This window comes from Lissotriton vulgaris, chromosome 10 (assembly GCF_964263255.1).
Source record: "Lissotriton vulgaris chromosome 10, aLisVul1.2, whole genome shotgun sequence".
NCBI lineage: Eukaryota > Metazoa > Chordata > Amphibia > Caudata > Salamandridae > Lissotriton > Lissotriton vulgaris.
Genome location: NC_141698.1, coordinates 745,647,761 through 745,673,863, shown reverse-complemented (window position 1 = coordinate 745,673,863; position 26,103 = coordinate 745,647,761).

Sequence of the window (26,103 nt, the reverse complement as noted above, 5' to 3'; positions counted from 1 at the left end):
ATTCACCCTTACTCACCCTCACTCACACCCTCACCCTCACACCCCCTCACCCTCACACCCCCTCACCCTCACACTCTCACATCCCTCACCCTCACAACCTCACCCTTATACCCCCTCAACCTCACACCCCCTCGCCCTCACCCCCTCAACCTCACACCCCCTCACCCTCACACCCGTACCCTCCCATACCCTCACACCCCCTCACCCTCACACCCTCACCCTCTCACCCTCTCACACTCACACCCTCTCACCCTCACCCTAATACCCCCTCATACACTCACAAACTCTCTCACCCTCACCCTCACACCCACTCACCTGCTCACCCTCTCACCCCCACACCCCCTAACACTCTCACCCTAACACCCTCTCAACCTCACTCACCCCCTCACCCTCAGACATGCTCTCACAGTCACTCCCCTCCCACCCTCACACACCCTCTCACCCACACACCATCACAGCCCCTCACCCTCTGTTAGACGGGGACCCGGAGGGTCGGCCGAGAAAGGGGGAGAGGCCCCCTGGCGAGGGCCCTCTCCTGTAATCGTACGGACGAGTAACTTCCCCCCACAGATGGACACCACACAAAGATAAGTTCTGTACACTTTTATATGTATTCTTAGGCAAGGTATCTTGACGATACAGCAGGACCAGGATACGAGGATCCCGTCGATTCTAGTCTCTTTAGGGAAGGGGGTAGCGGGACAGTCTCAGTACCGGTCAGGTACAGGGGTAGCGGGTGTGGAGCTCACAATCCTCGAGCTGGAGGGTTCGCAAGGAGGGGCCGCGGCAGCGCCAGCAGGCCTTCAAGATGGTTCACGACGAGGATGAGCCGCGGCAGCGCCAGCAGGCCTTCGAGATGGTTCACGACGAGGATGGGCCGCGGCAGCGCCAGCAGGCCTTCAAGATGGTTCACGACGAGGATGGGCCGCGGCAGCGCCAGCAGGCCTTGAAGATGGTTCACGACGAGGATGGGCCGCGGCAGCGCCAGCAGGCCTAGAAGATGGTTCACGACGAGGATGATCCGCGGCAGTGCCAGCAGGCCTTCAAGATAGTTTATGGCGAGGATGAGCCGCGGCAGCGCCAGCAGGCCTTCAAAGGTAGTTCACGAAGAGGAGCCGCGGCAGCGCCAGCAGGCCTCCAAGGATGAGTTTGTCTCGGTGTCTCTCGACTCCAGGATACAACTGCCTTCCTGCTCTGGAGCTACCCCAGTTATAGGTGTGGTGCCCTTTGATGTCCGGACCCTCGCACTTGGAGGTCGGGAGGTCCGGGATGAGGGAGTCCAGACACCCAGCAGGGGGGTGGAGCCAGCACCCAGGGAAGCTGGGGGCGATCGAAACCTGGCGGAGGGGAGCCATCGACACTCCTTCCCCCATTGACCTGCCAAGTGGTCTCTCTACCCCCTGGGTGGATAGTGGTGCCTCGATGTCAGGGCCTTGCTGGGCCCGAGGCCGAGGTCGACCCGAGGCCACGAGGCCTGGTTGTGTAGTGTCCAAAATAGCGGCTGGGCCGGAGACAGTGGTTCGGGAAGGGACCCGGGCCAGCCGAGACTGTTATGATCATGAGCCAATGTTCCGTCGGGGAAGAGCCGTGGGTTGACCCGGCGGGTTGCAGGGGTTGTTCTTATCCGGGGAACAGGGGTAGCAGGGGTCCGCGACCCGCCATCCGGGGAGGCGTCGGCCACGCCACGAGGCCTGTCCAACATGCGTCCCCCCCAGCTGAAGGCAGGGAGAGTCACCCATCCTCTTGGGTAATCTCCTCGCCGAGGCGGAAGAAGCGGGACAGGCCGTCTGCGTTGGTGTGATCTTGGCCTGGGCGATGCTCCACGGTGAAGTCCATCCCCTGCAGGGAGATGGACCAACGCAACAGCTTCGAGTTTTCTCCCCGCATCTGCATCAGCCATTGCAGTGGTCGTGGTCTGTTTGCACCCGGAAGTGGGCACTGAAGAGATAGGGCCGGAGCTTCTTGAGGGCCCACACCACGGCGAAGGCCTCTCGCTCTGTAGTGCTCCATCGCTGCTCTCGGGCCAGCAGGCGTCGGCTGATGAAGGCCACTGGCTGATCAACTCCCTCGGTGTTGAGTTGGGAGAGGACGGCCCCAACGCCATGATCGGAGGCGTCCGTCTGCACTATGAATTCCTGGATGTAGTCGGGGGCTTGGAGCACGGGGGCGGTGCACATGGCGGACTTGAGTTTCTCAAAGGCAGCCTGACATTCAGGAGTCCAGTGGACTTTCTGGGGGTTCTTTTTGGACGTGAGTTCTGTGAGGGGCCCCACAATGCTGCCATAGTCTTTTACGAAGCGCCGGTAGTACCCGGTGAGCCCCAGAAAGGCTCGGACCTCTGTTTGTGTCACCGGGGGCTCCCACGCCTGAATGGCGGCGATCTTGAGTTGGAGGGGAGCCACCAGGCCACTTCCCACCTGGTGCCCCAGGTAGGTCACGGACCCTTGGCCGATCTGGCATTTGCTGGCCTTGATTGTAAGCCCGGCCGGCCGGAGGACGTTCGGGACCTCCTGGAGGTGTTGGAGGTGTTCTGCCCAGTGGCGGCTGTACACGGCAATATCGTCCAGATAGGCGGCGCTGAATTCCTCCAGACGCGCCAAGACTTTGTTCACGAGCCTCTGGAAGGTGGCGGGTGCGTTTTTCATTCCGAAGGGCATCACTTTGAAGTGGTAGTGGCCATCCGGGGTGGAGAAGGCGGATCTCTCCTGGGCACCGGGAGTGAGGCCGATCTGCCAATAGCCCGCTGTCAAATCAAAGATGCTCAGGTAGAGGGCGGCCCCCATGCGGTCGATTAGTTCATCTGCCCGGGGAATGGGGTGAGCGTCGGTCCTGGTGACGGCGTTCAGACCCCGATAGTCTACACAAAACCTGAGCTTGGGGGCGACGCCCGGGGCGGCGGTCTTGGGGACCAGTACGACCGGGCTGTCCCAGGGGCTGTCGGAAGGCTCGATCACTCCTAGAGCCAGCATCTTGGATACTTCCGACTGGATGCAGGCGCGTACTCGATCAGGTACCCTGTACGCCCTGTGTCGGATAGGGGGGCTATCCCCGGTGTCAACATCGTGGAGGCACCAGGGGGTGACCCTAGGGATGAGGGAGAATAGGTCGGCAAATTGTAGTGGCAGGTCTTGGCAGTCCTGGCGTTGCGCTGGGGACAGGGCATCGGAGAGGTGGACTCCTTCCACGGAGCCGTCTTTCTCGAGGGTCTTCAGGAGATCGGGGAGGGGCTCGGAGTCCACTTCAGCCCCACTGTCGGTAGCCATCAGGAGGCTAAGTTCAGAGCGTACAAAGTGGGGCTTAAGTCTATTGGCGTGGAGGACACGTAGAGGGTTCCGGGGTGACTCCAGGTCTACCAGGTAGGTGACGGGGCCCTTGCGCTCCACCACTTTGAAGGGTCCCGTCCATTTGTCCTGGAGGGCGCACGGTTCGACCGGGGACATCACCCAGACCTGTTGTCCCGGCTCGAACTCGATGGACGAGGCATTCTGATCATACCAGCGCTTCATGTCCTCTTGGCTGGCTTCGAGGTTGGCCTTGGCAAGTTCCCTGAACCGCCGGGTCTGGTTCCGGAGGGCCAAGAGGTACTTCTACACATCAGGGGGAGTCTTCTGAGGGGCCACCTCCCACCCTTCTTTGACCAGGCTGAGGGGGCCCCGGACGGGGTGCCCATACAAGAGTTCGAATGGACTGAAACCCAGGGATTTCTGGGGGACCTCCCTGTAAGCGAACAGGAGTCATGGGAGCAGCACGTCCCATTGGCGACGTAGGGGCTCCTCCAGGCCCATGATCATCCCCTTGAGGGTGCGGTTGAATCGTTCTACTAGTCCATTTCCTTGCAGGTGATAGGGGGTTGAGGTTCCGTGACGATTTGAACCCGTGTTTTCAACATTGTCGTAAACTCATAATTTTGGTACCAGTGAACCGCAAATGATCCATTTAGCATATCCTGGTGTTTTCGCTATGCTACGAGCAAGAACACTCTTGTTATAAACACATTTCTGATTTACCCATGGCATCCATTTTAGATTATGGCAGCCATTTTGTATTCTTGCCCTCACATAGTCAATGGACACACAGTGACCTCTGATCAACCCATTTCACTTAAGGACACGTAAGCTTTAGCCGGCGATTCACCTTGCTAGTGACACATGCACCTTAGGACAGAAACGCTGTGGCCGCATGACTCGGCAAAAGCTGCCTCCCCAGCCTGAGGCCAGTCCTGCTATACTGGTTCTCGTGTTCGTTGGCCTGATCATGATTAGGCGGCCGAAGCTGGTAGCCTTGTCCATTTACGACCCACAAACATCTCTTATCCTGCTTTTCTATCTTCTGCTCCTGGCTCTGCTCCTTTCCTTCTGGGCCTTTATTAGGGGGAGGTAACAAAATTTACGATGAGGCGGTCCGGCTCTTGAATGAAAAGTTGACATGGGATTATGATGGAACAGTGGGAACCCCTCGTTCGTAATGTTTTGACATCAGATATTGTTGACGATTCTTGTGTAACGCCAAATATTTATTGTTTAGGACATGAAGGTTTAGAAACGTACTAGCATGTGAAGAATGTTGCCCCAAGCTAAAAATGTTGTATTTAAGGAGCAACCCACTTTGTACAAATCGAACAGGCTCCTAGAATCTGCCCGTGTGTAGTTTCTGTGACTTCTGTGTCCCTGCAGTAATAAACCTTTGGTCTTTGACGCCACCATCGAGAAGCCAGTGTTTCTGTTTATTTGTGCACCGAGACAGGTAGAACTCAGGGGTCTTCGGGTGTTGTCCCTGACACCTCTGGACAGTACCAAAAAGTCCGGAACTCCAATTGGTGCCCAACGTGGGGCGACGTCATTCGGTACCGGTCCAAAAGCCTGAAGAGTTCGAGAAGCTTCGTGTGAAGATTCCAGAGGGAGGCGCCCCACTTCATCGATCCCGGCATATCGCAAAAGTGGCCCGACGTTCTCTTCCACGAGGGTTCCCGTTCGGACGGCTGCAGTGGCCGCTGCCTTGACTGTCGCCCTGTCTTGGACCCGAGGTGCAGACCTTAGTACGGCGAGACGAGACGGGTTTCTCCTTGGTGACGTCTTCAGTGCCTCAGTTAAGTATTAAGTGGTTGCTAGTTGTTTGGTTACTTCGTAAGGGTTTGCTCCTGTTTGGATAATCCTTTTAGTTCTTGGTTTGGTTTGGTTTCGTAAGATTATCACTGGTTGTTCTAGTTACGATAATCATTTGGTTTAGTTTGGGTATCGATACATTTGTTCGCTTTGGTAGGCCTAAGTTCTTGGTTCGAGTGCGCACCTTTGTTTGTGTCTGTTCTGTGTTCCGGTTTATAAAATGGTAAGTCGGAAAAATTGTATGTTGTCGTGTTTTGGTTGCAACAGGGATTCCCGGTTGGAAGACTCATGTCTGGTTCCTCCGATTGGAACTCCTCTTTATGATCTGTACTGTAAACATGGTGTGGGTCCTATATCTTATAATGAGGTGTGGATCCGATACACGGAGAAAGATGGTGTCCTTAGTTGGCCACTGCATGGTAGTTTTGAGCCCGAAATTCTTGATAATTTAGAAATGAAATTGTTTAAGAAGAAAGCCCGGCCGGCAATGTTTGATTCTTTCCGTTATTGGCGAAAAGAATCTAAACAGAGAGAAACTAAAAAGTTGAAGAAAGAACAGAAAGAACAAGAGTTGACTTTAGAACAGTCTGCCAAGCAGCTGCAACTCAATGAATCTGAGAAAGCGGTAGAGGTGGCCAATTACCATCGAGTACAGCTAAGATAGTAGAGGACCCTGAAAAGGATCCCCTGTTGTCTTACTTGTTGAGGTCACCTCCACCGTATGCACAGGGTGCTACAGCTCCACCCTTGCCGAATGTTCAATTACCGGTTGCTGGACAGCCTGGTATACCTGCTCCTGCTCCCCTGAATCAAGCTCCTGTACTTACTGTGGTCAATATTAATGTTCCTCCGGCACCCCCACTTCCAGGGTTGCCAGCTCCTCTGCCTATGCCTGTACCGCTGATACCTGTTGTTTCACAAGCAACTTTGCCTGCTACCCCTACTGTTGCTGTTTCTTCTGTCCCGACTACTACTCTCCTCCAAACTTCAGCAAGCTATATGACTCCGCTTTCTGTTCGTCGGAGAATCACTGATTCTGTCACTAATATTCTATCTCGCTTTTACAAAACTTTGATTAGGAGTCCTGTCTCTGACTCCGTTCAGAGACGTAGTCAGCTTCCTAGTAGTGAAGAACGTGGAATATTAGACTCCACTGCCCTTAGGTGGATTTCGAAAGTTGGAAGGTATAATGTGTGAGATGTATTAGATACATTCATGCAAGGGAAGGAACCGACACAGCGCTATGTGTTTGATGTCATGTGTTCCCTTTTACGTGAAGAGTGGGAGGAGAGCGAATCTGAACAAGTACCGGATGAATTAATCCAAGTTCAACAAAGATTTGCTGCAGGTATGATAGTTGGTCAAGAGATAAAAGAAGCAATGGCATTAATTTTAGATTTTAGATTCGAGCCTTCTCTCCGTTCACCAAGAGAGTTAGAGAAATGTAGTACGAAACAAGGTCGACAATATCCTATGAGGGAGGTTCCACCAATATGGCGCGAAGCCGTTCAAGCTGACGCAGTGAATGGTATTGCAGCCGCTCCAGCGCAATTCCAGAGAGTGTGGATACACATTCCGTGGAAACGAGCTGTAGTGTTAGCAGTCAAACAGGCCTTGCCAGATCCGCGTAAAAATCCAGCTGGATATTACAAAGAGTTGGCGCAAACAGTTGAAGCTTGCGTAATGAATTTAGCGGACATTGACATGTTATTTGGCAATGTAGTACCACAACCAATTTGGGCTAAAATTCGTAAAGAAAATCATCCGGTTGCCCTAGGTGGTGACTGGGCGGCTATAATAGCGGCAGATGGTCAACAAATAGGTGGTTCTAAACCCGAACCTCTAATTGCTGATCTACCTGGTAGAATAATCGATTTAATGAAAACTCTGATGCCAGCATTGCGCGTTAACTGGGACAAGTTGTCCGCATGCAGGCAGAAGAAGGACGAAAGTGTCTCCGACTTTTTCACAAGGTTTGAAGAAACTTTCGTAGATCACAGTGGTCAGGATATGAGCACGGAAGGAGGACAGAGACTATTTGTTGATAAATTTGTGCACAATCTGCTACTAGAGCTTAGTAATAAATTAAAAGATTCTGAAAGTGCGTGAGCTGTCTCTACGACTGCGCAAATACTTGCAACTGCTCAGTATTATGAAAATAGGGATAAAGAAGAGAAAGAAAAGTCAGATAAGAAAACAAAAGATTTAAAGACTAAAGTTCTTTTGCAGCAGGCATATCCGCCTCGCACGAATCAGACAAATACACAGCAAGGGCCATATCAGAGGACAGACTATGGTTCCCAGAGACCACAATACCAATGGAATCAGTGTGCTTACTGCAAAAAGGAAGGTCATTATAAAAATGAGTGTCCAGTACTAGCACAAAATAATGCTGCTGCAGCTCAGAGAGGTCGTGGTGGTTCTACGCAAAATTCTAGGGGTCGAGGACGAGGTGCTATGCCTCCACAAACGAATGATCGCCCTTCTAATTATTTTGATCAGCGAAACGGACAATCTGCACAGCCAAATAGATCTCAACAGTATCACGTTGAGGACTACTGTGAAGTTAGTGAGGAGTTTCAGCAAAATGAGTACTAGGACAGCCATGGACAAAGAGAGGGAGTAGTATCAGTTCCAGTAGATCAGAGTGGGCCTTATGTCGCAGTAGCAACATCAGGTGTAGTCGAACCGTTTCTGTTGGATACTGGTGCAGCAAAAAGTTCTATCATACATGCGAAACTCCCTGGCGCACCTTTGTCTGGCTTAACAAATGTTTCAGTAGGTTTTTCAGGTGCCCCTGTTCACAACCCCGTATCTGGTCCTTTGTCTATTTCTGTTGGACCTCGTCAATTGAAAGCACCCATGATTTTGACGACTGGTTGTAATGAAAATCTGCTTGGTTTAGACTTGTTAAAACGCCTGTACGCGACTTTGTACTGTTCTCCGTCAGGAGTACAGCTTACGTTGGGTAAGAGAATCATCTCCCCGATGTACTTGTCAATGGATGCGCTCCCACCAGAGCTGCGTTCTCTCCCTGATACTCTTTGGGCGACTGGTCCTAACGATGTTGGTCTTTTAGAAATTCCACAATATGTAGTCACTCTGAAAGCAAATGTCAAATTTCCACGAATCCCACAATACAAGATCTCTAGTGAAGGTGAACGTGCGCTTTTATTGATCGTGCAAGATTTGATCAAGAAAGATGTAGTAGAGGAAACTAGAGGAAATGTCTGTAACAGACCTGTACTGCCAATTCTAAAACGCACTGATCCTTCAAAGCCTCCAGTCTATAGATTTGTAATTGACCTTAGAGAGGTTAACAAAATTGTGATCCCACAGTTTCCTGTGGTTCCAGACATTACTGCATTGTTAACGTTGATTCCTGCTACAGCCACATGGTTCTCAGTTATCGACTTGAAGAATGCCTTTTTCAGCATTCCGATAGCCGAGGAAAGCAGAGATATTTTCGGCTTCTCTTTAGGAGGCCGAAGCTTCAGGTTTAAACGTACTCCACAAGGCTATTGTGAAAGCCCATCCATCTACAGTCAGGCATTAAAAAGTCAGTTAGATTCCTTTGTACTTCCTCCTGGTTCTGCTTTAGTGCAATATGTCGATGATCTTCTGGTGGCTGCCGATGACAAGGAAACTTGCAAAGCAGCTACAATTTCCTTACTGCATCATTTGTCTAATTTAAATCACAAGGTGTCACCTTCCAAAATGCAATACTGTTGTCAAGAAGTGACCTACCTAGGTCATCTCTTGTCAAAGGAGGGAAGAAGGTTGACCCCAGAGAGAATAAAAGCAATTACGCAGATGAATGTTCCTAGTACACAGAGAGAAGTGCGTGCCTTTTTAGATATTACCTCATACTGTAGGCAATGGATCCCAAATTTTTCTCTTTTGGCAAAACCATTGGTGGCCCTGACTGGAAAAGGTGTTCCGAGTCCGGTGCCATGGTCTGCCGAATGTCAGCAAAGTTTTTCTGAATTACGAAATGCACTGTGTTCAGCTCCTGTATTGGGTACACCCGACTACAGTAAGCCATTTACACTCTATGTCCACGAGAGAGAAGGTTGCGCGTTGAGTGTTCTGACGCAACGATTTGGTGATAAACAACGTCCTTGTGCGTATTTTTCATCAACATTAAATCCGGTAGCCAGAGCGTTGCCTAGTTGCTTAAGAGCTACAGCCGCAGCTGCAGCGTCCATTCGACAATCTGCTGGTTTGGTCAAGAACAACATGCTCGTGGTTATGGTTCCTCACGCCGTGGACACGCTCATGAACCGAACCAAGACACAGCACCTTACTAGTGCTAGATTATCAGGCTATGAGCTGACACTGCTAGCGAGTCATATTCAGATTAAAAGATGCAATGTATTGAATCCAGCAACATTGTTGCCGACTAGTCAGGAGTCGAGTGATTCTGAACCACATGACTGTTGTTTCAGAACCGAGGAAGAGACAAAAGGACGGATTGATCTTAAAGACACTCCATTATCAGATCCAGATGGCACGTTGTATGTTGACTTGTTTTAAATTGGAGAATGGTGATGTAACAGCTGCTTACGCAGTAACGACTTTGAGTACGATTGTGGAGACTGCAAGAGTGAGTCAGAATTCTGCCCAAGCTGCAGAATTAATTGCATTGACTAGAGCGTGTGTTTTAGCTAAGGGAAAGAGAGTGAATGTGTTCACAGATAGTCAGTACGCGTTCGGCGTAGCGCATAGTTTTGGCCGTTTGTGGAAGGAAAGAGGTTTCATTACGTCCCATGGGACTAAGATCCAACATGGTCAGCTAGTCAATGACCTGTTGGAATCTCTAACCTTGCCGACTGAAGTTGCGATTGTGAAGTGCAGTGCTCATCGAGCAATCACGGATGATGTTGGTCGTGGAAATGCTTTTGCTGATGAGACCGCTAAACAGACAGCTAGGAATACGATGAGTAGAATGTATGTTGCAACGTCTGCAAGATGGATTACTGAATCAGGAATGTGTGAGGATACAGTGGAAAGTGTGAAAGCAATTCAGGAAGAAGCGACTGAAGAGGAAAAGCTTGCATGGAAAGAGAATACAGGTAAATTGGACTCGAGTGGATGTTGGATTGATTTGTCGGAACAACAGCGTTGGATGTTGCCTGATGCGTATGTGCTTGCGGTGGTAACGATGGCGCATGGAGCAGCGCACATCAGTTCTAAAGGGATTTGTAAGATGTTGGCTCCAGTCTGGAAGAATGATGGAATTAGTAAGTGTGCAGAAAGAGTGGTGAGAAATTGCATGAAATGCTTGATGCATAATCCTGGCAAGGGAATCCCCACACCCGCTGGTCACTTCGCTCCTCCTTCTTGCCCCTTCGAAGTGATTCAGTTAGACTTCATTCACATGGACCGTTGTAACAATCTTAAGTACGTTCTAGTGGTAGTCTGTGCTTTTTCAAGGTGGATCGAAGCATATCCACTAAAGGACAATACTGCCTTGTCCACAGCCAAAATCCTTCTGAAAGAATACTTCCCTAGGTATGGCATGCCACGGATTGTATGGTCAGATAACGGGAGTGAATTTGTAGGGAAAGTTATGCAGAGTGTGTGTTCAGGTTTGAATATTAAACAAAAATTCCACAGTGCGAATCACCCTCAGTCTGCAGGTTTAGTTGAAGGCTACAATGGCACCCTCAAGCTGAAACTGGCCAAGATACAAGCCTCCACGGGCTTGTCCTGGCCAGATGCACTACCTTTGGCTCTGTTATCCACAAGAGCGACTGTGCATTCTCGAGTAGGGCTTAGCCCCTATGAGATTGTGTTCGGTCGGCCTGCAAATGTTTGGGGGGTACCTAGACCGAGGGAGTTCAAGCAACTGGAATACCCAATGCTAATCGATTACCTTTTTGACTTGACTGCTAAATTGAGTCTCATTCACCAACAAGTTTTCGATGCATTACCAAAGCCTCCGTAGAGTCCAGGTCATCAGCTGAAACCCGGTGACTATATTGTGATCAGGAACTTTGGACGGACCAGAAATCTCCAACCCAAGTTCGTCGGACCATTTCAAGTTCTTTTGGCGACAAGGACTGCTGTACGTGTGGCTGGAAGAAAAAACTGGGTCCACGCGACACACACTAAGCGTGTACCCCTTCCACTCCCTTATGATAACTGGGTGAGAAAAGGAATTGGTGCCTCTGAAACTGAACCAGTTCCTAGATACGTTCCTTTCAGCGATGCAGAACTAATTACTGATTCACCAAACTCTGACTCCCCTTCTGAAACTGCTCCTTTGAACACTGAACATTTGTCCTCAGCATCAAACGAACATTTGCCATCTGCGAACTCAAACATTGCAACCCCTGCTGAAAACAGACTATTTCTGGACCAAACAACGCTAGGAAAACTGAGATACAACCTCCGTTCTCATTCTAAGGACAAATAAAGCAGGAAGCTGCCTATTTTTCATATTTTAATTTGATACATTGCCTCCAGCCAGGAAGTTTGCTAATATTTTGTATTTTTCTATGTATGTTATGTTGTTTTAATTACCTTGCCGTCTGGGTAGCCGTAGGGTCGTGGCTTTGTGCCTAGTTGAATCTGCGGGGGCCAGACACAAGGTCGGTCTTTCTGTTAGTTCTGGGAACTCCCAGGGCTGATAGAGGCATTTTCAACTACGTACATATCATCAGTGGTCGCGAGCGGTTGTAGAAGATGGAGCTTCCTGGGCTGCACTGAGAGAATGTAATTTATGTTCGCAGAAATAGACTCTAGAGAGATTCTTCATAACAAATGTTTTCTGATGCAATGTGCAATTACGTTTTTGATCGTTTTAATAACGTTGGTGGGTGGAATCGTCTTTGGTATCCATTTAATTTTTGCACCGGTAACAACTACAGTACCTCCCCTTGATCTTGTTTCTTCTACTGTTGCTTCTTATCATTCTTTTCACCCGTTCCCTGAACACGAGCAAGCTCGACGCTCAGAATTCATAAAAAACACGTTTGTACAACTCTTGCATCGACACCAACTGGTAGTTAACACAACAGACTGCTGGGTATGTGGATTGATACCACACACTATGGATAAAGGCATTCCCTATCTAGTCTTGCCTTTTAGCTATAATGGATCATGTCGGGCCTTCCAAACTGTATTTGTCTATGCTCTCGAGACCTATCCCCCGCGTCCTCCACGTTCCGCTAAGTATACATCCGTTAATAAAGCCCTGATAAAGGGAATAACTGACATGATTAAAGACGTCAATAACTCCCCATCTGTCCCTAGAGATGAACTACGGGTTTTTCTGAGTTGGAATTCTACGGAGTATAGTATTAGTTTGGGTGAAAGCAAGCGTAAAAGCTCCACTCCAGTCTGGGTCATACCTCACCGAGGTCAATTCTGCTTGCAAGGTAATGGGAGAAATCCAAGAGCTCAGCTAGGGAGGAGTGACTGTGTTGAGACTTATGTGTATCCGTCGAACTCCTCCCCTGCCTTCCTAACTGCTAAGGGTACCTACTTCATCTGTCAGGATAGGGCATATACATGGTTGCCTGCTGACTTTTCAGGCTCATGCTATATTGCTCGACTGTTGCCTCCGACATACACTGCTTCCCCAGATTATCACAAGACCAGAGTAGCAAGAGGTGTTTTCAGCAAAGAAGATACCGCTGGTCAGAAAGCCGGAGACTTTTTCAAAGGTTTCCTTCCGTTCTGGGGGCCTATGGCCTATAGTAGAAATCTACGTCAGCTAATACGGGTAGTTGAATCTACTATTATAGAAACTGCTGGTGCCCTTAGTAATTTAACGGTATACACCCGTTACAACGCAACTTTTACTCCGCACTACCATTACAACGCAGGCATTACAACGCATGACATTACAACGCATTGCGCTGGGGGGCGCTCTAGGATAAGAGGTAAGTTTAATTTACTATCCAACACCTTCCCTAGGGTCCACGGGGACTGGAGTTAGAATAGTAAATTATACTTACCACTATCCAGCACCTCAAAGCGCTATGCGTTGTAATGGTATGCGTTGTAAAAACCGCGTTGTAATGGTATGCGGAGGAAAAGTATGCGTTGTAACGACATACATCCAATTTAACAGCTGAGCTCCAGGCGGATCGTCTCATGACGTTGCAGAATCGTATGGTTCTTGACGTAATACTTGCAGATCGAGGTGGGGTATGCAGAATGATCCAATCGAGCTGCTGCGTTTTCATACCCAATAATGCTCCGACCGTATACGAAGCGATCTCTAAGCTGCACAAGATTTCCGACTCTATTCACGTAGACAATGGAAATTGGTCCTTAATGGAGTGGCTTTGGATTCTACTATCAGCGTGGGGATGGAAGGTTCTGATGGTCGTTGGTATTATCCTAGTATTCCTATTCTCGTGCTGCCTTATTATCCAATGTGGTCCCGCTTTGTGTAGCCTCTGTGCTGCAACCTGTTTCAGAAAACCGCCTGTGTTTGGAGACAAGGTACAAGAAAGGATGATGATACAACAACATATCACTGACCTAATGAACATCGAGATAGACTCTGATATAGACTGAATAATTGCCTATGTAAGGGCAAAAGGAGAGCCTGAGGTTCCGTGACGATTTGAACCCGTGTTTTCAACATTGTCGTAAACTCATAATTTTGGTACCAGTGAACCGCAAATGATCCATTTAGCATATCCTGGTGTTTTCGCTATGCTACGAGCAAGAGCACTCTTGTTATAAACACATTTCTGAATTTACCCATGGCATCTATTTTAGATTATGGCAGCCATTTTGTATTCTTGCCCTCACATAGTCAATGGACACACAGTGACCTCTGATCAACCCATTTCACTTAAGGACACGTAAGCTTTAGCCGGCGATTCACCTTGCTAGTGACACGTGCACCTTAGGACAGAAACGCTGTGGCCGCATGACTCGGCAAAAGCTGCCTCCCCAGCCTGAGGCCAGTCCTGCTATACTGGTTCTCGTGTTCGTTGGCCTGATCATGATTAGGCGGCCGAAGCTGGTAGCCTTGCCCATTTACAACTCACAAACATCTCTTATCCTGCTTTTCTATCTTCTGCACCTGGCTCTGCTCCTTTCCTTCTGGGCCTTTATTAGGGGGAGGTAACGAAATTTACGAAGAGGCGGTCCGGCTCTTGAATGAAAAGTTGACATGGGATTATGATGGAACAGTGGGAACCCCTCGTTCGTAATGTTTTGACATCAGATATTGTTGACGATTCTTGTGTAATGCCAAATATTTATTGTTTAGGACATGAAGGTTTAGAAACGTACTAGCATGTGAAGAATGTTGCCCCAAGCTAAAAATGTTGTATTTAAGGAGCAACCCACTTTGTACAAATCGAACAGGCTCCTAGAATCTGCCCGTGTGTAGTTTCTGTGACTTCTGTGTCCCTGCAGTAATAAACCTTTGGTCTTTGACGCCACCATCGAGAAGCCCGTGTTTCTGTTTATTTGTGCACCGAGACAGGTAGAACTCAGGGGTCTTCGGGTGTTGTCCCTGACACCTCTGGACAGTACCAAAAAGTCCAGAACTCCAGGGTCGTGAATTTGTAGATGACCCCGCACTGTTGCCATAGGGACTTCATGTATCTGGAGATGAAGTTCGTGCCCCTATCACTGATGACCTCTCGGGGGAAGCCCACCCGCGAGAAGATCCCCATCAAGGCTCGGCCCACCACGGGCGCTGTCACTGTCCGGAGAGGTATGGCTTCGGGATAGCGGGTGGCATGGTCCACCAGGACAAGTATGAACCGGTGACCCTGCGCTGTCCGGGGCTCCAGGGGCCCCACAATGTCGATTCCCACCCGCTCAAAGGGAGTGGTAACGATGGGAAAGGGTTGCAGAGGGACTTTAAGTTTTCGGCCGCTCTTCCCACTGGCCTGGCAGGTGGGGCAGGCCCGGCAGTGGTTCGTGACATTGTTCCGCATCTTCGGCCCGTAGAAGTGGGTCACCAGGCGGCTGTACGTCTTGTCCTGCCCCAGGTGCCCGGCAAGAGGCACATCGTGTGCCAGGTTCAAGAGGAAGTCTCTGAATCGGAGGGGGACCACCAGCACCCGGCTGGCTCCCAGCTCGGCAATCTTTTGCTCACTGTAGAGCAGCCCGTTGTCCCAGTAGATCCAGTGGGCCCCCGAGGCATCCCCTGCGCTCTGGGCTATGGCTTGTTGTCGGAGGCCCTCGAGGGAGGGACACGCTCTTTGTTCCTGGCGGAACTGCTCCTGAGTGGGGCCACCCTCTTGGCGCCACTGGGCCAGCTCTGGGAGGTCTTGGAGTTGGTCCGTTTCTTCGTTGCTGAGCCCCGGAGGACCAGGCTCAGGGGTGGTTTCTTCTGTGACGATCGGCGGAGGAGGTTCGGGCCACTCCTGGTCCTCCGTGCTGGAGATGGCGCGGGCGGCCATGGATCGGGTCGTTACACAGACCCATTCAGGGAGACCAAGCATCCCCAGGTGCTCTCTCCGCTCAACGGCTGACCAGGGGGAGCTCTCGAGGTCGTTCCCCAGAAGGCAGTCCACCGGGGCATCGTCGCGGACAGTCACTTTTAGCATGCCGGACACCCCCCCCCCACTCGAAGGGGACGCGGGCCATCTGGCACAGGCTTTCGGAGTTGTCTGCCGACCGTACTGGACAAAGTACATTGGGTAGGATTTGGTCAGGGGTCACCAGATGGCAGCGGACTGCGGTCACACTGGCCCCTGTGTCACGGAGGGCTTCAGCCCGGCGTCCATTGATGGTGACCCACTGGCTGTATTTCTGCGTGTTGGCGGGATGGGAGCCCACGGGACCATGTCCCTCTCCCCTAGACAGACCAGGGACATGGCGGCCGGTTCCCACTCGGGCTGGTATTGCTTGCACTCTTCGGCTTCTTCGTGGCTCTGTTCTTCTCCTAGGGCGACGGCGGTGATCTGGCGGTTCATGGGACCCTGATTTTTTGGGCAGTTTGGGTCATTGGCGTAGTGGCCGGGTCGCTGGCATTTGTGGCAGACAACGTTGGAGCGGAACCCGGGTCGCGTTGGAGGGCTTCCTCTTCTGGCCGGGGGCGGGGGGTTGCTAGTGGGGGGCACCGTGATGGTGTCCCGGCCCCGACCCTGGCCTCTTCCTCCCCCCCGTGGGCGGTGGGGCCCTTGGGAGGCTCTGTTCTGTTCGCCTGGCCAGCTCCGAGGGACCCGTGTGCTCTCCCATCGATCCGCTTCGATGGCGAGTTTCCGGGGTTCGGTCAGCTTGCTATCGAGGAGGTGCTGCCTTAGTTCTACGAAACAATTATTGGAGAGGTGCTCCCACACAATAAGGTTGAATAATTGCTCGTAGGTGGTGACCTGGCTGCCCTTGATCCATCCCTCGAAGGCTCTGCTAGAAAAGTTTACGTACTCCACCCAGGTGGTACCAGGGATTCTTTTACAGTCTCGAAATCGCTGCCGGTACATCTCGGGCGTGAGCCCATAGCGAGTGAGGAGGGCGGCCTTCATGTGGTCGTAGGATGTCATCTCGTGGTCGGGGAGTTGCAGCAGGGCATCTCTTCCTTCGTTGACAAATTTTCCCCATAACCCGGCTCCCCAGTCGCTTCGCGGGATTCGGTGGGAGGTCATGGCTACCTCGTAGGCCTTAAACCATTGCTGGATATCGTCGTTCCGGTAGTATTCCCGGACGACGTCCTTGGGGATGTGGACCTTGGGGTCTGTAGGGGAAGTGGGGTTCTGGTTCCCGGGGACGCCGAGGTCTTTGTTTTGAAGTCGAATTTCTAGTTCTTTTAAATTGCGCTCATGCTCGGATGCTAGTCTCTTTTCTTCCAGCTCCCTCTGGCTCTTTTTCTCTTCTCGTTCTTCCCTGAGCCGTAAGTGTTCGAGGGTTATCTTTTGTTCTGCCAGTTTGAGTTCTCCATCTAAGCGGAGTAGAGCCAGCTCCAACTCGTGGAACCGGTTTTTCTCCCGTTCTCGGGCCTTTTCGGACGAGAGGCCCGCTCTTCTTTCTTCCACGGGGGTGGTACTTGTTTCTGCGGTCTCAAGGCTTTGATTTTGGGGTGGGGATGTTTCCGTCTCCACCCAAGATTCCAAGGCGTGCTTGAGGTCATCCTTCTTGCTCAGTCCTGTGGTAGCGATGCCCAAATCTATGCAGAATTGCTTTAGTTCTTTGTGGCTGTATTCTTCCAGCCGTTCCATCTGAAATTTTTTGGTTGTTCCGCTCTCTTTTGTCGTCATTGCTGCCGTGTGTCGTAGGGTGAGTTACTCTCTGTACGATTATGCGTCGGCTCGGATCGCGCCGCTGGCCACCAATGTTAGACGGGGACCCGGAGGGTTGGCCGAGAAAGGGGGAGAGGCCTCCTGGCGAGGGCCCTCTCCTGTAATCGTACGGACGAGTAACTTCCCCCCCACAGATGGACACCACACAAAGATAAGTTCTGTACACTTTTATATGTATTCTTAGGCAAGGTAGCTTGACGATACAGCAGGACCAGGATACGAGGATCCCGTCAATTCTAGTCTCTATAGGGAAGGGGGTAGCGGAACAGTCTCAGTACCGGTCAGGTACAGGGGTAGCGGGTGTGGAGCTCACAATCCACGAGCTGGAGGGTTCGTAAGGAGGGGCCGCGGCAGCGCCAGCAGGCCTTCAAGATGGTTCACGACGAGGATGAGCCGGGCAGCGCCAGCAGGCCTTCGAGATGGTTCACGACGAGGATGGGCCACGGCAGCACCAGCAGGCCTTCAAGATGGTTCACGACTAGGATGGGCAGCGGCAGCGCCAGCAGGCCTTGAAGATGGTTCACGACGAGGATGGGCCGCGGCAGCGCCAGCAGGCCTTCAAGATGGTTCACAACGAGGATGAGCCGCGGCAGCGCCAGCAGGCCTTCAAGATAGTTTATGGCGAGGATGAGCCGCGGTAGCCAGCAGGCCTTCAAAGGTAGTTCATGAAGAGGAGCCGCGGCAGCGCCAGCAGGCCTCCAAGGATGAGTTCGTCTCAGTGTCTCTCGACTCCAGGATACAACTGCCTTCCTGCTCTGGAGCTGCCCCAGTTATAGGTCTGGCGCCCTTTGATGTCCGTACCCTCGCACTTGGAGGTCGGGAGGTCCGGGATGAGGGAGTCCAGACACCCAGCAGAGGGGTGGAGCCAGCGCCCAGGGAGGCTGGGAGCCATCAACACTCCTTCCCCCATTGACCTGCCAAGTGGTCTCTCTACCACCTGGGTGGATGGTGGTGCCTCGATGTCGGGGCCTGGCTGGGCCCGAGGCCGAGGTCGACCCGAGGCCACGAGGCCTGGTCGTGTAGTGTCCAAAATGGCGGCTGGGCCGGAGACAGTGGTTCGGGAAGGGACCCGGGCCAGCCGAGACTGTTGTGATCATGAGCCAATGTTCCGTCGGGGAAGAGCCGTAGGTTGACCCGGCGGGTTGCAGGGGTTGTTCTTGTCCGGGGAACAGGGGTAGCAGGGGTCCATGACCCGCCATGCGGGGAGGGGTTTGGCCACGCCACGAGGCCTGTCCAACACCCTCACACCCCCTCACCCTCATAGCCTCACCCTCACTCACCCTTACACACCCTCACCCTCACCTCATGCCCTCACGCTCACACCCCCTCACCCTCACACCATGTCACCCTCACATCCCCTCTCACACTCACACCCTCACACCCCCTCAACCACCCTCAACCTCACACCCCCCTCACCCTCACACACCCTCACCCTCACACACCCTCACCCTCACTCACCCTCACACCCCCTCAGCCCTCACACCCCCTCACACCCTCTCACCCTCACACACCCTCACTCACCCTCACCCTCACACCCCTCATCCTCACACCCCCTCACCCTCACATACCCTCACTCCCCTCACCTTCACACACCTTCACTCACCTGAACACCCTCACCCTCACAACCCTCTCACCCTCATTCAGCCTCACCCTCACACACCCTCTCACCCTCACCCACCCTCTCACCCTCACACACTCTCACACACCCTCTCACCCTCACACACCCTCACTCACCCTAACTCACCCTCACTCACCCTCACACCCTCACATGCATGCCCCTCACCCTCACACCCCCTCATTCTCATACTCTCACATCCCTCACCTCACCCTTACACCCCCTCAAACATACACCCCCTCACCCTCACACCCCCTCACCCTCACACCCCCTCACCCTCACAGCCATACCCTCCCACACTCTCACACCCCCTCACCCTCACCCTCACACCCTCTCACACTCACACCCTCTAACCATCACACTAATACCCCCTCACACCCTCATACACTCTCTCACCCTCACACTCACACCTGCTCACCCTCTCACCTCCACACCCTCACACCCGCTCACCCTCACACCCCCTCACACTCTCACCCTAACACCCCCTCACTCTCTCACACTCACTCACCCTCTCACCCTCACTCACCCTCTCACCCTCACACACCCACACCCTCACACACCCTCAAACACCCTCACACCCCTCAACTTCACCCCCTCACACCCGTTCACACACCACCTTACCCCCTTAACCTCACACCCCCTCACCCTCACCGCCTCACCCTCAGACATGCTCTAACAGTCACTCCCCCTCCCACCCTCGACACACCCTCACAGCCCCTCACCCTCATACCACCTCATCCTCACACCCTCTCCCTCACACCCACTCCCCCACACAGTCACCCTCAACCCCTCTCAACCTCACACCCTCACCCTCATACCCACTCACCCTCACACCCCATCACCCTCCCACCCTCACCCTAATACCCCCTCACCCACACATCCCCTCACCCTCACACCCCCTCACCCTCACACCCTCACACCACCTCACACACCCTCACACCCCTTCACCCTCAAACTCCCACACACACCCTCACACACCCTCACCATCACCCCCTCACCCTCACACTCCCTCACCCTCACACACCCTCACCCTCTCACCCTCACACTCCCTCAACCTTACACCCCCTCACCATCAAACACCCTCACCCTCACACACCTTCACACTCTCACCACCTCACAACCCTCACCTTCAAACACCCTCACCCTCACACACCCTCACCCTCACATACTCACAAACCCTCACTCTCATGCCCCCTCACCTTCACACACCCTCACCCTCACACAATCTCAAACCCCTCAACCTCACACTCCCTCACCCTCACACCCCCTCACATTCACACCCACACCCTCCCACACCCTCACACCCCCTCACCCTCACACCCTTACACCCTCACCCTCACCCCTCTCACCCTCACAACCCTCTCACCCTCACTCACCCTCACCCTCACCCACCCCCTCACCCTCACACACTCTCACACACCCTCTCACCCTCACACACCCTCACTCACCCTTACTCACCCTCACTCACACTCACAACCTCACATGCATGCCCCTCACCCTCACACCCCCTCACCCTCACACTCTCACATCCCTCACAACCTCACCCTTACACCCCCTCAACCTTACACCCCCTCACCCCCCTCACCCTCACACCCCCTCACCCTCACCCCCACACCCCCTCACCCTAACACCCATACCCTCCCACACCCTCACACCCCCTCACCCTCACCCCCTCACCTTCACACCCTCTCACACTCACACCCTCTAACAATCACCCTAATACCCCCTCACACCCTCACACACTCACACACTCTCTCACCCTCACCCTCACACCCTCACACCCCCTCACCCTCACACCCCCTCACACTCTCACCCTAACAACCCCTCACCCTCTCACACTCACTCACCCTCTCACCCTCACTCACCCTCACTCACCCTCTCATCCTCACACACCCTCTCCCTCACACACCCCCAAACACCCTCACACCCCTCAACTTCACCCCTTCACACACACCCTTACCCTCACACCCCCTCACCCCCTCACCCTCAGACATGCTCTAACAGTCACTCCCTCTCCCACCCTCGACACACCCTCACAGCCCCTCACCCTCACACCACCTCATCCTCACCCCCTCACCCTCACAACCTCTCACCCACACATAGTCACCCTCAACCCCTCTCAACCTCACACCCTCACCCTCATACCCACTCACCCTTCACACCCCCTCACCCTCAAACCTTCACCCTAACACCCCCTCACCCACACATTCCCTCACCCTCACACCCCCTCACCTACACATTCCCTCACCCTCACACCCCCTCACCCACACACCCTCACACCACTTCACCCTCACACACCCTCACACACCCTCACACCCCTTCAACCTCAAACTCCCACACACTCTCACCCTCACCATTACCCCCTCACCCTCCCTCACCCTCACACACCCTCACCCTCTCACCCTCACACTCCCTCAACCTTACACCCCCTCACCATCAAACACCCTCACCCTCACACACCCTCACACTCTCACCACCTCACAACCCCTCACCTTCACACCCCCTCACCCTCACATACTCACATACCCTCACTCTCAAACCCCCTCACCTTCACACACCCTCACCCTCACACAATCTCAAACCCCTCAACCTTACACCCCTCACCCACACACCCCTCACCTTCACACCTACACCCTCCCACACCCTCAAACCCCCTCACCCTCACACCCTTACACCCTCACCCTCACCCCCCTCACCCTCACAACCCTGTCACCCTCACTCACCCTCACCCACCCTCTCACCCTCACCCACTCTCTCATGCTCACATACTCTCACACACCCTCTCACAGCCTCACTCACCCTTACTCACCCTCACTCACACTCACACCCTCACATGCATGCCCTCGCCCTCACACCCCCTCACACTCTCACATCCCTCACAACCTCACCCTTACACCCCCTCAACCTTACATGCCCTCACCCCCTCACCCTCACACCCACTCACCCTCACCCCCACAACTCCTCACCCTCACACACATACCCTCCAACACCCTCCCACCCCCTCACCCTCACACCCTCTCAAACTCACACCCTCTAACAATCACCCTAATACCCCCGCACACCCTCACACACTCAAACACTCTCTCACCCTCACACTCACACCCGCTCACCCTCTCACCCCCACACCCCCTCACCCTCACACCCCCTCACACTCTCACCCCCTCACCCTCTCACCCTCTCATCCTCACACACCCTCACCCTCACTCACCCTCAAACACCCTCACACTCCTCAACTTCACCTCCTCACACCCCTTCACACACCCCCTTACCCTCACACCCCCTCACCCTCACACCCACACCCTCAGACATTCTCTAACAGTCACTCCCACTCCCACCCTCGGCACACCCTCACACCACCCCATCCTCACCCCCTCACCTTCACACCCCCTCACCCACACATAGTCACCCTCAACCCCTCTCAACCTCACACCCTCACCCTCATACCCACTCACCCTCACACCCCCTCACCCTCACACCCTCACCCTAACACCCCCTCACCCACACATCCCCTCACCTCACCCCCTCTCACCCGCACACCCTCACACCCCTTCACCCTCAAACTCCCACACACACGCTCACCCTCACACACCCTAACCCCCTCACCCTCACACTCCCTCACCCTCACACACCCTCACCCTGTCACCCTCACACCCCCTCAACCTTACACCACCTCACCGTCAAACACCCTCACCCTCACACACCCTCACACACTCACCACCTCACAACCCCTCACCCTCACCCTCAAACACCCTCACCCTCACACACCCTCACCCTCACATACTCACATACCCTCACTCTCACACCCCCTAACCTTCACACACCCTCACCCTCACACAATCTCAAACCCCTCAACCTCACACCCCCTCGCCCTCACACCCCCTCACCTTCACACCACACCCTCCCAAACCCTCCCACCCCCTCACCCTCACACCCTCACACCCTCACCCTCACACCCTCTCATCCTCACACCTGCTCACCCTCTCACCCCCACACCCTCACCCTCACACACCCTCACCCTCATACCCCCTCACACTCACACCCTAACAACCCTTACCCCCTCACCCTCTCACCCTCACTTACCCTCTCACCCTCACTCACCCTCTCACCCTCACACACCCTCGCACACCCTCAAAGCCTCAACCTCATACCCTCACACCCCATCATACACCCCCTCACCCTCACCCCCCTTACCTTCACACCCACACACACCCTCTCACCCAAACACCCTCACAGCCCTTCACCCTCACACCACCTCACCCTCACACCCTGACCCTCAGACCCCCTTACCCTCACACTCACACCCTCTCACCCCCTCACCCTCACACCCCCTCACCCTCACACCCTCACCCTCACCCCCTCTCAACCCCACACCCTCACCCTCACACCCACTCTCCCTCATACCCCATCACCCTCACTGTTGGATTCGGCCCTTCTGGCAGGTTCACCCCTGAACTTTTTGCCTTTTAGTGTTACATAATTATAATGATTTCTGGTCTTTGCACACTTTAGCACTGTGGCCCAGGGTAAAGTGCGTGCGCTCTCTGAGTGTCTGGCGTGTGATTGGCTGGAGCTGGCTGGTGAGCCTGGTTCCAGGAGTCAGGATGGGTCTGCCCCGGTGGTGAGTGGAGAGATTAGCATGCTGATGTGAGGGAGGGGTGCACCTGGGACCTAAATAGGGCTGGGCTTTCCCCACACAATGCTGGCTCCGCCCCCTGTGGAGCGACTGATGACCCTACCCATCCTGTGAATAGGCAGAGGGGCTGAGCCAAAACAAAGTGCTCAGGAACCATTTGTATCTGGTTCGCCCTTGCTTGCACCTTAGGCAAAGGGTTTATCTGTATAAAAAGGGGCTGTGTCCCCATGAAAGTTGTTCTCTTCTTGGATCCTTTTTTGAGGGGGGGCTGCTGCTGCTGGGCACCAGGAGGACCACCACTGGGGGACTGCCTCCCTGCCACAAACCCTCACACACCCTCACAGCCTCATCCTCACACCCCCTCACCCTCACACCCTCACCCTCGCACCCCCTCTACCTCATAGCCTCACCCTCATACCCCCTTACCCTCACCCTCACACACCCTCACCCTCGCCTACCCTCACATGCCCTCACTCACCCTAACACCCTTATACCCTCTCCTCCTCACAACCCTCTCACCCTAACACAACCTCACTCACCCTCACACCCTCATCCTCCCCCTCCCTCTCACACACCCTCTCACCCCTCTCACCCTCACTCACTCTCACCCTCTCACCCTCACCCTCACCCCTCACCCTCACATCTCCTCACCCTCACCCTCACACCCCTCACCCTCACATACCCTCACCCTCACACCCCCTCACACCCTCCCTCTCACACACTCTCAACCTCACACACCCTAACTCTCATACCTCCTCAGACCCTCACCCTCACACGCCCTCACACCCCCTCACCCTCTCACCCTCACCCTCACACACCCTCACCCCCCCTCACCCTCACTCTCACACCCCTCCCACCCTCTCACACCCCCTAACAACCCCGCACACCCCCTCACTCTCACACCCCATCACCCTCACACACCCCCTCACCCTCACACCTCCTCACCATCACACCTTTACCCTCACACACTCACACACCCACACCCTCACACCCTCATCCTCACACCCCCTCACACTCACCCTCACACCCCCTCATCCTCACACCCCCTCACCCTCACACACCCCTCACCCTCACACCCCCTCACTCTCACCCCATTACCCTCACACCCCCTCACCCTCACACCCCCTCAACCTCACTCACCCTAACACACCATCACCCTCACTCACCCTCACACCCCCTCACCCTCACTCACCCTCACACACCCTCAACCCCCCTCACCCTCACACACCCTCACACCCTCTCACCCTCACACATCCTCACACACCCTCACACCCCCCTCACCTACACCTCCTCGCCCTCACACCCCCTCACCCTCATGCACCCGCACACCCCTTCACCCCAATTGTTTAAGTTTTAGGTCCAGCATTTGATACCTACTGTAACTTCTCCTGTGAGCTTAAAGCCATCCCCTTGCTTTTTATTTGTTTGTTTCAGTGTCCTTTAGAAATTCTTGCTTACTAGTTTTGTTAGAAGGCGACCTCAGGGGAGGCAGGGAGTGTACCTGATACCTGACCACCCTGGGACCCACCCCTTTAGGAATGTAACCGAGCACTGGCGGGAGACTCCTCAGGGGAAGAGTCTTGTATCTAGGATCGTACGCGCTGCACAAGCACCACTCAACAATGGGACACCACACTTGTAGGTTCTTAAGAACAGATCTTTATCTAATACGCTCGTGAGATCTTTATCATCAGCAAGATGGATATATACAAGTAGAGCAAGGGCTCCAAGAATCTTGATAGGGATAGGGGTAGCGGGACAGTCTTTGTGGATCAGAGTCAATGTAGGTGCGTATCCGGTGCGCAGCTCTCAATCCTCGAGCCGGGGGATACGATGCGATCTTTGGGGTCCAGCCGGACCGAGAGAGTCTTAGGAGCTGCGAGTCACTCAGCAGGGCTCAAGCAAGAGTTCGGAGGTCTTACGATCTTCAGGAGAGCCGCGAGTCACTCAGCAGGGCTCAAGCAAGAGGTCGGAGGTCTTACGATCTTCAGGGGAGCCGCGAGTCACTCAGCAGGGCTCAAGCAAGAGTTCGGAGGTCTTATGATCTTCAGGAGAGCCGCAAGTCACTCAGCAGGGCTCAGGTGTTCCAAGGTTGCATGGGAGCCGCGAGTGACTCAGCAGTGCTCAGGTGGTTAGGGCAGAAGTCCTTCTCTGCCAGGAGAGCCGCGACCACGTCAGCTGGGCTCTTGTCGTTCCGGGATTGAATCTGCTCGATAGTGCCAGAGCCCCCCTTGTTATAGGTTGCCTCCTATTTGATGTCGGGAGTCCTCGCCGGCAGGGGTCTTAGCACCTGGGGGCCGCTTGTTGGGGTTTCCTGCCACGCTGCCCTTTGATCCTTTCAAGTCAGGTCCGGGAGGAGTCCCAGACACACAGCAGGCATGGAGCCGGCCCTCAGGAAGGCCGGAGGGGCGATCGAAACCCATCTCTCACGAGGAGGTTGGAGGTGTGATAGAAACTGCTCCTCCTTCTCTCACTCACTGGGAGCACTGTCCTCCAGTCGGGGTGGCGCCTCTAGGCCTAGGTCGCGTT